The sequence below is a fragment of the Ovis canadensis genome, chromosome X, assembly GCF_042477335.2.
Source record: "Ovis canadensis isolate MfBH-ARS-UI-01 breed Bighorn chromosome X, ARS-UI_OviCan_v2, whole genome shotgun sequence".
NCBI classification, from domain to species: Eukaryota; Metazoa; Chordata; class Mammalia; order Artiodactyla; family Bovidae; genus Ovis; species Ovis canadensis.
In genome coordinates, this window is record NC_091727.1 from 140,661,028 (window position 1) to 140,674,942 (window position 13,915).

Genomic DNA, 13,915 nt, shown 5'->3' on the forward strand with positions numbered 1-13,915 from the left:
GGGACGGGGGAGCCTGGTGGGCTGCCGTCTATGGGGTCACACAGAGTCAGACATGACTGAAGCGACTTAGCAGCAGCAGCAGCAGCATATTTGTAATTGGAGTCCTAAGAGGAAGATGGAAGAGAAATGTTCGAAGAAACAATGGCTAAAGTTTTCCAAAATTAATGAAAACTATAAATTTATCCAAGAAGCTTAAAAAACTCAAACGAAAATAATAAAGTGGCCATTTGTGCTTGTTTTATGATTTCTTGAATCTTGGTTTATGAACTGGATTCTATTCTGATTTTTAGCTTTATTTTTCCTTATTTCTGGTTTCTTGATATAGTATCTTTCCTGATTTCTCAAAACTGATTGCCATCTTGACGAAGGAAATGATAATGTCCATGTTGACAAAGCTGAAGAGATGTTTATTACTACAGTTCCCCTGTGGCCATGTCTCTGTTACCTCTGCCTGTCCCTGTGAATCCTTTGGGCCCTATCAATGACTTTGTGTTGTTAGGTTTCTTTTATATTAATAGTTGCCTACTACAATGACTATTCTAATTCTATTGGAATGTTTTATAATAAGAACTATACCTTACAATTACTTCTATTCCTCAAGTGTCTATTTAGCACCTTAAGCCAATCAATAGATTTAAGCTTATTGATTGATTAATTCAGTGTTCTTCAAACTCTAGCAGGCATCAGAGTCACATGGAGAGTTGATAAATTACAGATTTCATGGTCCTATCACTGGAGTTCACAATTCATCACATCTGGGGTAGGGTTTGATAATTTGTATTTCTAACAATTTCTCAAGTGATGCTGATATTGTTGGTCCTCAAGTCACATATTGATACTCACTGGATTAGACTATATTTGTGAAATTCAACTGTTGAGAGATTACATATATTTCAAGCCTCTCTTTAAATCCTACCTTTTCCATGTAGCAATTCCTTCTCTCTTAGAATAGTAGCTCCTCTTTCAAACATGTATTTCATATCCTCTCTACATCGCTTACAATATTTATCATAGGAACAGGAACGTCGCTCAGTCGTGTCCGACTCTTTGCAACCCCATGGACTGTAGCCTACCAGGCTCCTCTGTCCATGGGATTTTCCAGGCAATAGTACTGGAGTGGATTGCCATTTCCTTCTCCAGCGGATCTTCCTGACCCAGGGATCAAACTCGGGTCTCCCGCATTGTAGACAGACGCTTTACCGTCTGAGCCACCAGGGAAGTCCCATAGTCTTTCTTCTTTATAAGCAGTTATATAATGTGTTTATTTTGAATACTAAATTGGCTGCAGAACTAGATCTTCAAAAGCTAGACAATATAATTAACAAATTGACATGTTTTCCAAATATGTATCATTTTGTGGTATATTTTTCTGTATCCAAAAAATTAATTAATGATTTTATAGAAACAACTAGGTGATGAAAATGAAGATAGAACTTGAAATTTTCAATTCCTGCTATTTTATATGTTCCAAGTCAGTGAAGAGTTAGATAGGATTTATGTCCCTGAATTAAGGAGAGTAACTACAACAAGATGTGTCTAATTATTCTTCACTTTTATTCCTAATTATTATTAGTGGCACACTCTAACCGTTGGGAAAGGTTGAATATTCCCCTCAACAATTCCATCTTCTAGAAGAAACAACTCTAAGAAGGGTAAAGGACACATACCTGAGTTTTGGGTGCTGGAAACAATGAAGTGCAATTTCAAGCCTCAGATGTGCTCACATGTGAAAAGTGTGGTAAGACAAGCCATCTCCATCTCAGGACGCTGCCATTTATTTTCCTGTAAAGCCAAGTGAGCATAGGATTAGCGTCCAGAGCACAGAAGACAGTTTCAGAAGATTTTTTCTTTATCAGTCTTCTCACTATCAGAGTTTAAGACCTGAGGATGGTGAAAAGGGAGCAGTCAAGACCAATCGATCTTCTTAATACTCTTCTGGGCCCTAGGCTAGGATGAAGGTCAGGTACATAAAGAGTCATCTTCATTCACATATGGTCCAGCCCAGTTTAATCTGGGGCCATATAAAGATTTGAGGCCATAGCTCTAGATAGAATGAAGTGTGTGTTTTTCCAATGTCTCCTATATGCTATATGTACTCCTCAGGCATCTCATGGAGGAGTAGGCAGCATGATGGAGTTAGAAGAATTTTTTTTAATTTTAACATAAAAAATTATATGTTTTAAAAGTTACTTTCCATTTATACAGTTATTACAAAATATTGGCTATATCCCCTCATGTTGTACAATACATCATTGAACCTATCTTACACCCAATAGTTTGTACCTCCCGCTTCCCACACCTATATTGCCCCTTTCCCTTCTCACTGGTACCTACTAGTTTGTTCTCTATATCTATATCTACTTCTTTTTTTATTATATTCACTAGTTGTACTTTTTAGATTCTACTCATAAGTGATATCATATTGTATTTGTCTTTCTCTGTCTGACTTATTCACTGAGCATGATTTGGGACCCCAGCCATTTCTCTTTCCATCAGTGCTGATGACTAACATGTGTGACCTATTATGTATTCAGTTATGTAGGGAGGAAGCCTGTTTCATTCAAAGTATCTGATTATAACATCTCAATAGATTAATTCTTTGTGAAAATGAAATAATATCATTATTTTAATTGAACAGACAAGTTGTTTGTAAGATTCTTTTTATCTTTTAAAAGAAAATTTGACTGCCTGCTATTTCTGTTACAAAGCCTGAGTTTTGCAATAGATACAAATATCATCATAAAAAGCTGGATTGTTTTCACTGAAATAGGTTCCTCATTATTTTATTCTCCTGAAAGACACAGCACTTCTTCAGAGTCTTCTCTTCATTTCTATAAGTTCTCTACTAGGCAATACATTGTTATTTATCATTAGCACCAGCCTATTGGTGAAACTATTTTCATGGGCAAGTCTAAATGATCCTATACTATCGTAAAAGACCACAGTTGAAATAAATTATAATTACATTTCATTTATGCTGAAATGAAAGGTCATTTCCTCAGGTCTTTACTGACACTGAACTATTAAGCATGTATTCTAATAAGCCACATTCAACTTTTTTAATACACCATCTTTATTGGTTTCTTTATATCCTCCATTTCATTTTCTGATCTGCATTTCTATATATGCTAGCGCCCTCTGACAATGCCATGACTTGCTCAGCAAAATCCTACCATTTCCAGGTTTGGCCAATGTTATACAATGTGCTTTCACATAAAAGCTTCCTCATTGCAGACTGCTATGTGAACTATTTTGGTAGGGATTTTATAATGCTGCTTTGTAATTAAATGAATGAAAATTAAGGATCCAGGTTCAAATTAACTTGTACAAAGTTATTAACTATCATTCTGACCTGAAAAGCACTAGGCCCTATATCATTTGAATAATATGCTAGTGAGAAAAGCATGTCACTTAGCCTAAGTCTTAACATCATATTCATGTTTGGATGCAGTCTAATTATATTTAATAAAAGATAAGAAGCATAAATCACCTACCAAGATTTATTTTTTAAATTATGATAGCATCTACAAGTGGCCATGTAATTTACTAAATAAAACTACTAAAGTAATTTAACCTTAAATATTTGGAATCAGCTCATCATCATGTATTTTGAGGAAAACTATTCCTAAAGATTTAAATACACTTAGTGATGATTTTGGAGGTTTTCAGTTGTGAAAATTCAAGTGTACTTGTGTCTTGTCACTCTTTCCAATAAAAATACTGAAAAGCAATTAATCTTTCATGGATATAAATATAAAAGTGAATCATTTTCCTAAAATAGACACCCAGTGTGAATAGAGATCCATAACACATGCTCCCTGATCCAGCTTGAGTTCAGTCGCTCAGCTGTGGCCAACTCTGCAATCCCATGGACTGCAGCACACCAGGCTTCCCTGTCCATTTTCAACTCCTGGAGCTTGCTCAAACTCATGTCCATTGAGTTGGTGATGCCATTCAACCATCTCATCCTTCATCATCCCCTCTCCACCTGCCTTCAGTCTTTCCCAGGATCAGGGTCTTTTCCAATGAGTCAGTTCTTCACATTAGGTGGCCAAAGTATTACTGCTTCAGCTTCAGCATCAGTCCTTCCAATGAATATTCAGGACTGATTTCCTTTACAATTAGACTGGTTTGATCTCCTTGCAGTTCAAGGGACTCTGAAGAGTCTTCTCCAATACCACAGTTCAAAAGCATCAGTTCTTTGGAGCTCAGGTTTCTTTAGGGTCCAACTCTTACATCCATACATGACTACTGGAAAAACCACAGCCTTGACTAGACAGACCTTTGTCAACAAAGTAATCTCTCTGCTTTTTAATATGCTGTCCAGGTTGGTCACAGCTTTTCTTTCAAGGAGCAAGTGTCTTTCAATTTCATGGCTACAGTCACCAACTCCTATGATTTTGGAGACCCCAAAATAAAATCTCTTACTGTTTCCATTGTTTCCCCTTCTATTTGCCATGAATTGATGGGACCAGATGCCATGATCTTAGTTTTCTGAATGTTGAGTTTTAAGCCAACTTTTTCACTCTCCTCTCTCACTTTCATCAAGGGGCTCTTTAATTCTTCACTTTCTGTCATACGGGTGGTGTCATCTGCATATCTGAGGTTATTGATATTTCTCCCGGCAGTTATGATTCCAGCTTGAGCTTCACCCAACCTGGTATTCCGCATGATATACTCTGCATATAAGTTAAATAAGCAGGGTGACAATATACAGCCTTGACGAACTCCTTTCCCAATTTCGAACCAGTCTGTTGATCCATGTCTGGTTCTAACTGTTGCTTCTTGACCTGCATACAGATTTCTCAGGGGCAGGTAAGGTGGTCTGGTATTCCCATCTCTTTCAAAATTTTCCACAGTTTGTTGTGATCCACCCAGTTGAAGGCGTAATGTGTCAATAAAGCCAAAGTAGATGTTTTTCTGGAACTCTCTTGCTTTTCTAATGATCCAACAGATGTTGGCAATTTGACCCCTAGTTCCTCTGCCTTTTCTAAAATCAGCTTGAACATCTGGAAGTTCACAGTTCATGTACTGTTGAAGCCTGGCTTGGAGAATTTTGAGCATTGTTTTGCTAGTGTGAGATGAGTGCAGTTGTGCAGTAGTGTGATAGACATTGCCTTTGGCATTGCCTTTCTTTGGGATTGGAATGAAAACTGACCTTTTCCAGTCCTGGGACCACTGCTGAGTTTTCCAGACTAGCTGGCATATTTGGTACAGCACTTTAACAGCATCATCTTTTACGACTTGAAATAGTGCATCTGGAATTCCGTCATCTCCACTAGTTTTCATAGTGATGCTTCCTAAGGCCCACTTGACTTCGCATTCCAGAATGTCTGGCTCTAGGTGAGTGATCACACCATCATGGTGTTCCAGGTCCTTGAGATCTTTTTTATATAGTTCTTCTGTGTTTTCTTGCCACCTCTGCTTAATATCTTCTGCTTCTGATAGGTCCATACCAATTCTGTCCTTTATTGTGCCTATCTTTGCATGAAATGTTCCCTTGATATCTCTAATTTTCTTGAAGACATCTCTAGTCTTTCCCATTCTACTGTTTTCCTCTATCTTTTCACTGATCACTGAGGAAGGCTTTCTTATCTCTTCTTGCTATTCTTTGGAACTCTACATTCAGATGGGTATATCTTTCCTTCTTTCCTTTGCCTTTAGCTGCTCTTCTTTTCTCAGCTGTTTGTAAGACCTCCTCAGACAACCATTTTGCCCTTTTGCATTTCTTCTTCTTGAGGATGGTCTCGATCACTGCCTCCTGTACAATGTCATGAACCTCTGTCCACAGTTCTTCAGGCACTCTGTCTATCAGATCTAGACCCTTAAATCTATTTCTCACTTCCACTGTATAATCATAAGGGATTTGATTTAGGTCATACCTGAATGGTCTAGTGGTTTTCCCTACTTTCTTCAATTTCAGTCTGAATTTGGCAATAAGGATTTTATGATATGAGCCACAGTCAGCTCCTGGTCTTATTTTTGCTGAGTGTATAGAGCTTGTCCATCTTTGGCTGCAAAGGATATAATCAATCTGATTTCAATGTTGAACATCTGGTGATGTCCATATGTAGTCATCTCTTGTGTTTTTGGAAGAGAGTATTTGTTATAACTAGTATGTTCTCTTGGGAAAACTCTGTTAGCCTTTGCCCTGCTTCATTTTGTACTCCAAGGCCAAACTTGCCTGTTACTTCAGGTATCTCTTGACTTCTTACTTTTGTATTCCATTCCCCTTTGATGAAAAGGACCTTTTTTTTTTTTTTTTTTGGTGTTAGTTCTAGAAAGTCTTGTAGGTCATCATAGAACCATTCAGCTTCAGCTTCTTCAGCATTAGTGGTTGTGGCATCAACTTGGATTACTGTGATAGTGAATAGTTTGCCTTGGAAACGAATAGAGATCATTTTATCATTTTTGAGATTGCACCCATGTACTGCATTTCAAACTCTTTTGTTGACTGTGAGAGCTACTCCATTTCTTCTAAGGGATTTTACCCACATTAATAAATATAATGGTATTTGACTTAAATTCACCCATTCCAGTCCATTTTAGTTTACTGATTCCTAAAATGCCATTGTTCACTCTTGACCTCTCCCGTTTAACCACTTCAAATTTACCTTGATTCGTGGACCTGACATTCCAGGTTCCTATGCAATATTTTTCTGTACAGCATTGGACTTTACTTCCATCCCCAGTCACATCCACAACTGGCTGTTGTTTTTGCTTTGGCTCCATCTCCTCATTGTTTCTGGAGTTATTTCTCCCCTTGTCTCCAGTAGCATATTGAGCACCTACAGACCTGGGGAGTTCATCTTTCAGTTTTATGTCTTTTTGCTTTTTCATACTATTAATGGGATTCTCAAGGCAAGAATACTGAAGTGATTTGTATTCCCTTCTCCAGTGGACCATGTTTTCTCAGAACTGTCCACCATGACCCGTCCATCTTGGGTGGCCCTAGACAGCATGGCTCATAGTTTCACTGAGTTAGACAAGCTGTGATCCATGTGATCAGTTTGGTTAGTTTTCTCTGATTGTGGTTTTCATTCTGTCTGCCCTCTGATTAATAAAGATGAAGGGCTTATGGAAGCTTCCTGATGGGAGAGACTGACTGTGGGGGAAACGGTCTTGCTCTGTTGTGGGTCCAAAAATTTCTTAACATGTGAGAATTTATTTGGTATAATTGTTCTGAAGTTTGTGGGTCGTCTTCCGCTGGCTCTCTGGTGGGGTTAATGGTGACCTTCTCCAAGAGGGCTTATGCCACACACTGTGTGATCCAGATCTCCTGCATCCTGATAACTTCCCTGAGAACATGTATGAAATAATATAGTATGTTCTTTTATATAAGGTTTTGTAAGCATAAGTTAAAAGTAGCTGAGTGATAAGCACAGTGATAGAAAAATTTCCCAAATGTTGATTTTTCAAATCTGTGAAGATATGCAATAAGTATTATATACTGTTTATTTTTCCCTGCTCAAATAAGTGGGACCTGCATTAGCTGTGCTGTGCTGTGCTTAGTTGCTCAGTCATGTCCAACTCTTTGTGACCCCGTGAACTGGAGCCCACCAGGCTCCTCTGTCCATGGAGATTCTCCAGGCAAGAATACTGGAGTGGGTTGTCATGCCCTCCTCCAGAGGGATCTTCCCAACCCAGGGGTTGAACCCATGTCTCCTGCTTTGCTGGCGAATTCTTTACCAGCTGAGCTACCAGGGAAGCCCCTGCATAAATCCACATGAAGAGAGTTTCTTGACAACTGAAAGGAATTCACTGCTGAAGTTACTGGTGTCAGAAGTAAGAAGCAGTTAAGGAGTGCTGGTAATCCCACCTCCCATGCACACTCTTCTGACAAGTGGAATGTGATCCCAGTAGAATGAAAAAGAAGCAAAGGTGTCAACTGTAATGATAGTAAAATTAACGCTTCAAGGAATAGCTCAGCCTTTCTCTTACCTGGCTCTGCCAACTGTGTTGTTGCTCCATTTCTATTGACAAGTATTATATCTATCTGCATTTTATATCTCAGAAGTTGAGTAAGAGTTCAAAAGTGGAGCAATTCTGGATGATGATCAGCTCCAAGAGGCAGCCATGGGAGTGAGTGGTTAGATGTCAACATTCAAGTCTCCCTAATTTCCTATGTGTTAATGTACTTTTGTAATAAATATTATTGGTATATGTGGTAGGCAGAATTCTGAGATGATCCCAATGACTCTTACAATCTTCTCTCTTAAGTCTGTGTGTGGAACCTGTGAATGTGTGAGACATTAATCCTGTGATTGTCATAATTTATAGCAAAAGAGATTTTGTGGATGTAATTGAATAATTACAGGGACCTTTCAAAGGAACTGGACTCTTCCTTAAAAAAGTGATTTGAAGCATGATAGGGATCCATGCAAGAGACATTCATCCATCGCTGGATTTAAAGATGGAGGATTCCATGCAGTAAATGACATGAGCTCTAGAGTATCCTCTGATTTACAGCAGGCAAGGAAACTGGGACTTTGGCCATACAGTCACAAGGAACCCAATGATATCCCAACCGTGTGAACCTGGAAGAGGATCCTAACCCAGATGAGAACACAGAGCAGTTGACACCTTGATTTTAGCTTGAGGAGAATCTGTGCAGAGAACTTACTCAGTGTAGTGTCCAGATTTATGACCTACAAAACTGTGAACTAATAAATGAGTGTTGTTTTAAGCTGCTCGATTTGGGGTAATTTGTTATGCAGCATTTGAGGACTAATATAGAGCATACTTTGTTTAGTCATTCAGTCTTGTCCAACTCTTTGTGACCCCCTGGACTGTAGCCCACCAGGCTCCTCTGTCTGTGGGATTTCCCAGGCAATAATATTAGAGCTTTTTGCCATTTCCTTCTCCAGGGGAATCTTCCTGACCTAGGGATCAAACCTGCGTCACCTGCGTTAGCAGGTGGATTCTTTACCACTGAGCTACCAGGGAAGCCCCAAGATAAGCTTTACATACAATAAAATGTGCCCATTTTAAGTTTATAGTTTGGTGAGTGTCAAAAATGGACTCACAGCCACAATTAAGACATGAGACATTAATTCCCAAATTTCCTTATGTGCAATCCGTCCGCTAGCAGCAGGCACCCACTTGTCTGATTTCTATAACTCTATATGTTAAATCTTGACTTGCTCCTATTATTTCTCTCTTTCTTTCTCATTATATGAGGGAAATTATCCCTAGTGGTGGGGGCTTCCTGGATAGCTAAGTTGGTAAAGAATTCGCCTGCAATGCAGGAGACCCTGGTTCGATTCCTGGGTCAGGAAGATCCGCTAGAGAACGGATAGGCTACCCACTCCAGTATTCTTGGGCTTCCCTTGTGGTTCAGCTAGTAAAGAACCCACCTGCAATGTGGGAGACCTGGATTTGATCCCTGGGTTGGAAAGATTCCCCTGGAGGAGGGAAAGGGTACCCACTTCAGTATTCTGGTCTAGAGAATTCCATGGACTGTATAATCCATGGAATCACAAAGAGTTGGACACGACTGAGCAACTTTCACTTTCACTCCATCCCTAGTGGCTCAGAAAGTTAAGAATCTGCCTGCAATGCAGGAGACTTGGGTTTCATCCCTGGGATGAGAAGATCCCTTGCAGAAGGGAATGGCTACCCACTCTAGTATTCTTGCCTGGAGAATCCCATGGACAGAGGAGCCTGGTGGGCTACTGTCCATGGGGTCACAAAGAATTAGACACAACTGAGTGACTAACACTTTCACTTTCTTTCATCATATTTATACTCTTCTAGTGTTCTTGCCAGGAGAATCCCAAGGACAGGGAAGCCTGGTAGGCTGCTGTCTATGGGGTCGCACAGAGTCAGACACGACTGAAGCGACTTAGTAGTAGCAGCAGCAGCATACAAAAAAATATCAGTTACTTCAGATATGCGGATGACACCACCCTTATGGCAGAAAGTGAAGAGGAACTGAGGGGCCTCCTGATGAAAGTGAAAGAGGGAAGTGAAAAACCTGGCTTAAAACTAAACATTCAAAAACTAAGATCATGGCATCTGGTCCCATGGCATCACTTCATGGCAAATAGATGGGGAAGCAATGGAAACAGTGACAGACTTTATTTTGGGGGGCTCCAAAATCACTGCAGATGGTGACTGCAGCCATGACATTAAAAAACGCTTGCTCCTTGGAAGAGAAGTTATGACAAACCTAGACAGCATATTAAAAAGCAGAGACATTACTTTGCTGACAAAGATCCATCTAGTCAAAGCTTTGGTTTTTCCAGTAGTCATGTATGGATGTGAGATTTGGACCATAATAAAAGCTGAGCTCCAAAGAACTGATGCTTTTGAACTGTGGTGTTGGAGAAGACTCTTGAGAGCCCCTTGGACAGCAAGGAGATCAAACCAGTCAATCCTAAAGGAAATTATTGCAGAATAGTCATTGGAGGGACTGATGCTGAAGCTGAAACTCCAATACTTTGGCCACCTGATGTGAAGAACTGACTCATTGGAAAAGACCCTGATGCTGGGAAAGATTAAAGGCAGGAGGAGGAGGGGATGACAGAGGATGAGATGGTTAGATGGCATCACCAACTTGATGGACATGAGTTTGATTAAGCTTCGGGAGTTGGTGATGAAGTGGGAGGCCTGGTGTGCTGCAGTCCATGGAGTTGCAGAGTCAGACACGACTGAGTGACTGAACTGAACTGAACTGAACTGAATTGATACAAACAAAAAAGTTAAATCACCATTCTGAATATGTAGAATCATCTCCCTAAACACTAGTTTATTAATTCAAAAAATACTTGCTGCCTACTGGCTCTGTCAGGCTCTGTTCCAGTCACTGAGATATACTAATAAGCCAAGTTGTTTATCCCTTATGTAGCATATATTCCAAAGATTCTGGGAGGTTGATTTTTTTTTCAAATTGTGTGATTGGCTCCCTGGCTGTGAGTCCTCTAAACTTCACTGCTGGGATGTATAACCCCTAATTATATTAGCCTCATCTCAAAGTTGTGCAGAATTGTTGATTCAGAACATCTCAAGACAGTGAGTATTTGTTTGCCTCCAAAGCTCCAAAAAAATGACTGGGGAATGGTGTACAGATTAAACAATATAACAATTAGTCAGTTTAGCTTATATATGCTACATAAGGCATAAATAGTAGGCTTCCCTAGTGGCTCAGACAGTAAAGAATCTGCGTGCAATGCAAGCAGACCGGGTTCGATCCTTTGGGTAGGAAAGATCCCCTGGAGAAGGAAATGGCAACCTACTCCAGTATTCTTGCCTAGAGAATTCCATGAAGCAAAGAAGCCTGGAGGCTACAGTTCATGGGGTTGCAAAGAGTTGGATACAATCGAGTGACTAACGCCTTTACACTTTACCTCAGACATTAAAGGGTAAAGCTAAGTAGACTAAGGCTCAGGTTCTCAAAATTAAGAATCAAGTTTGTTTTGCTGTATAGTTCCATGAATTTTTGTATGAGATGAATTAACTCAGTGTGTTTCATCTTTGTCTAGCATTCAGTACTCCTGGGTTTGAGTTCCAGCTATATCCTTCTAAGAACATGATTCTCAACTCTGGTTGAACACTAGAATTACTGGATAAGATATGAAAAAGTACTTAGCCCCATTCTTACCTCATTTGGCTTAGGTTTGGTTGATCATACTTATTAAAAGCTCCAATGTGTCTAATAATTCTAATTTGCAGTCAAGATGAGAAAACACTCCTCTAGCTTTTTTCATGGAGAAGTATCTTACTCTTTGAACCTGTGTCTGTGGCGGGGTTCTTATTTTCTGTTCCCCAGTAGCAATGCCATCTCTATCCTATCTCATCCCCTCTGTGGTTACCACAAAGTCATGTGTTGAAATGAGTCACTGAAGGCAAGGTCACCCGCTGAACATTTCCTTAGACTGTTGTGGAGATTGCTCATTGCTTCTCAGTGTCTATTATTTCCTTCATACCTACAAATGGAATTCCTATACACTCAAGGATGTCAATGTGTTAAGATAAAAATGTATCATGGTATTCTTTAAAGATGGGATTGCTATAAGCAGACATATAAAGCAGAAGTAGTCAGAACTCCTTGGAAGTCTCCTTTAAAGAATCTGATATGTCCTCCCCTACTTTAGTCTTTTATTTCTATATTAAAGCAGATATAATGGATGGAGTTGCAGCAGCCATTATCTAACCACACCCTCGGGATGACAAATGAAGAGAATAATGGAGACTGGTTCTCTAATATCATTGGAAGCCGCCATACAAGTCCTGCTATAAAAATCTCCAGATTTTTAATTGCATAAAAGGAATAAAGCTCATGAAAACCAATATTTTTTAAGTTTCTAGTACTAATAGCAGAATGTAATTCCTAATTCATGCATTCCTAATGTCATACTTCCCATGCTTTCCAGGCTTTTATCTATTATCACCCACTGGTTCTTCCTGACATCACCTGTCCATCTCTCTGCACTACCTTCTTTGGCTTGCTGTTTGGATCTCTGTTATCTCCTCGTGAATCATTCTTGTCTCTTGATCTTTGGTCAACCCCAGTTTGATCTGTCTTGGCTTCAGTGGAAATCTGTCACATCTGATCAAGATTGGCGTGAATATGAAACAATCACTTAAGGCGATTCTAAAATGCTTCCCAGCTAATATGAATGCAGCAACATGATTTTCTCAGTGTATTTTCCATGTCCACTTTTCTCAATACCAAATCTAGATGGTCTTGCCAGCTCCATTTTCAGGTAAAAGTGAAAGAAATAATGGTAGATAGATTATATGATGGACAACACCCTATGAAATCCATCATTCTAGGAACAGAGGAGATTGAATAGTGTGACCTATGATTTATAGGTGGGAAAACACCACTTATCATCTCTAGAAAGATCTGTCATACCTACTGGGTTTGCTCATGCTGTGTAGTATATTGTTCTCCAGGTTAGGTAAATCTCAAATCCTTACTAAAGTTGTTTATTTCCTTTGTAGATCCATGAAAGTAGGAAAATAATGAAAGATGCACACAAGAGAACTCATGAACTAGTCACTTTTGTTCTCAGTCTGGGAGGTTGAAAGTGGAAATGTGAACTTGTAGTGCACAGCATGGCCTCGTTTGAAGCGTGTCATGTGATGAAAGCAGTAATGATGGGAGAAGATGCACAAACAGGAGGAAAGCCACATGCATGAGTGGCTGTGGGGCTTCCCATTTGCCTATTATCACCTTGAGAAGACCAGTTGAAATGGGTAGCTTTGTGTATTTAATTCAAAGCAGAAAAAGAAAATGGTAGCATCTCCTACTGAAATTTATATTTTAAAAAGTGACTGTTTTTCTAAGGTAGACATATATCTTCCAGAGTTCTGAAGTTCCTGTGCCTGGAAGATCTTGCATTTTTGGTATAACTTCATAAACTCTAGTTCTTAAGGTGGAGTTGATGAAAATGAACTAGTCTGTGCAATGAAGTATATATATATATATATATATATATATATATATATATATATATTTTTTTTTTTTTGGCCGCACTGCACAGCTTGAGGATCTCACTTCCCCATCTAGGGATTGAACTCAGGCCCTCAGCAGTGAAAGTGTGAAGTCCTAACCACTGGACCAACAGGGAACTCCCAAGGTCTCTATGTTTAAAATCCAATTAATAATTACATATTTTCACGTGACCAGTCATTTTCTTTCATGTCAGTTGACTGGTATGCAAACTAATTAGACTGCTCGTTACTGCTAGTTCCCCAAAAGTCTAAGTTACAGTTCCTCAAACTCTGTTTGAAACATAGAATAGTTTATTTAAAGGTAATTTGTAATCATTTGTGATTCAAAAGAAAGCAGTCAGGGACAAATGAAACACAAACTTTGCCCTCAAACCATTTTAATCATTAGCTTGACCTCCTTAAATATTATGTTGTTTGTTCTTTAAAAAACCACCAGTAAATAGCTAAACTAATT

At 39.2% G+C, this 13,915-nt stretch overlaps 1 long non-coding RNA gene across 1 annotated transcript in view; it reads left to right on the forward strand.

The window, feature by feature from the left end:
- LOC138930617 (uncharacterized) overlaps window positions 1-13,915 on the forward strand; it is a 103,314-nt gene that overhangs the window by 84,830 nt on the left and 4,569 nt on the right. The gene's annotated exons all lie outside the window — the stretch shown is intronic.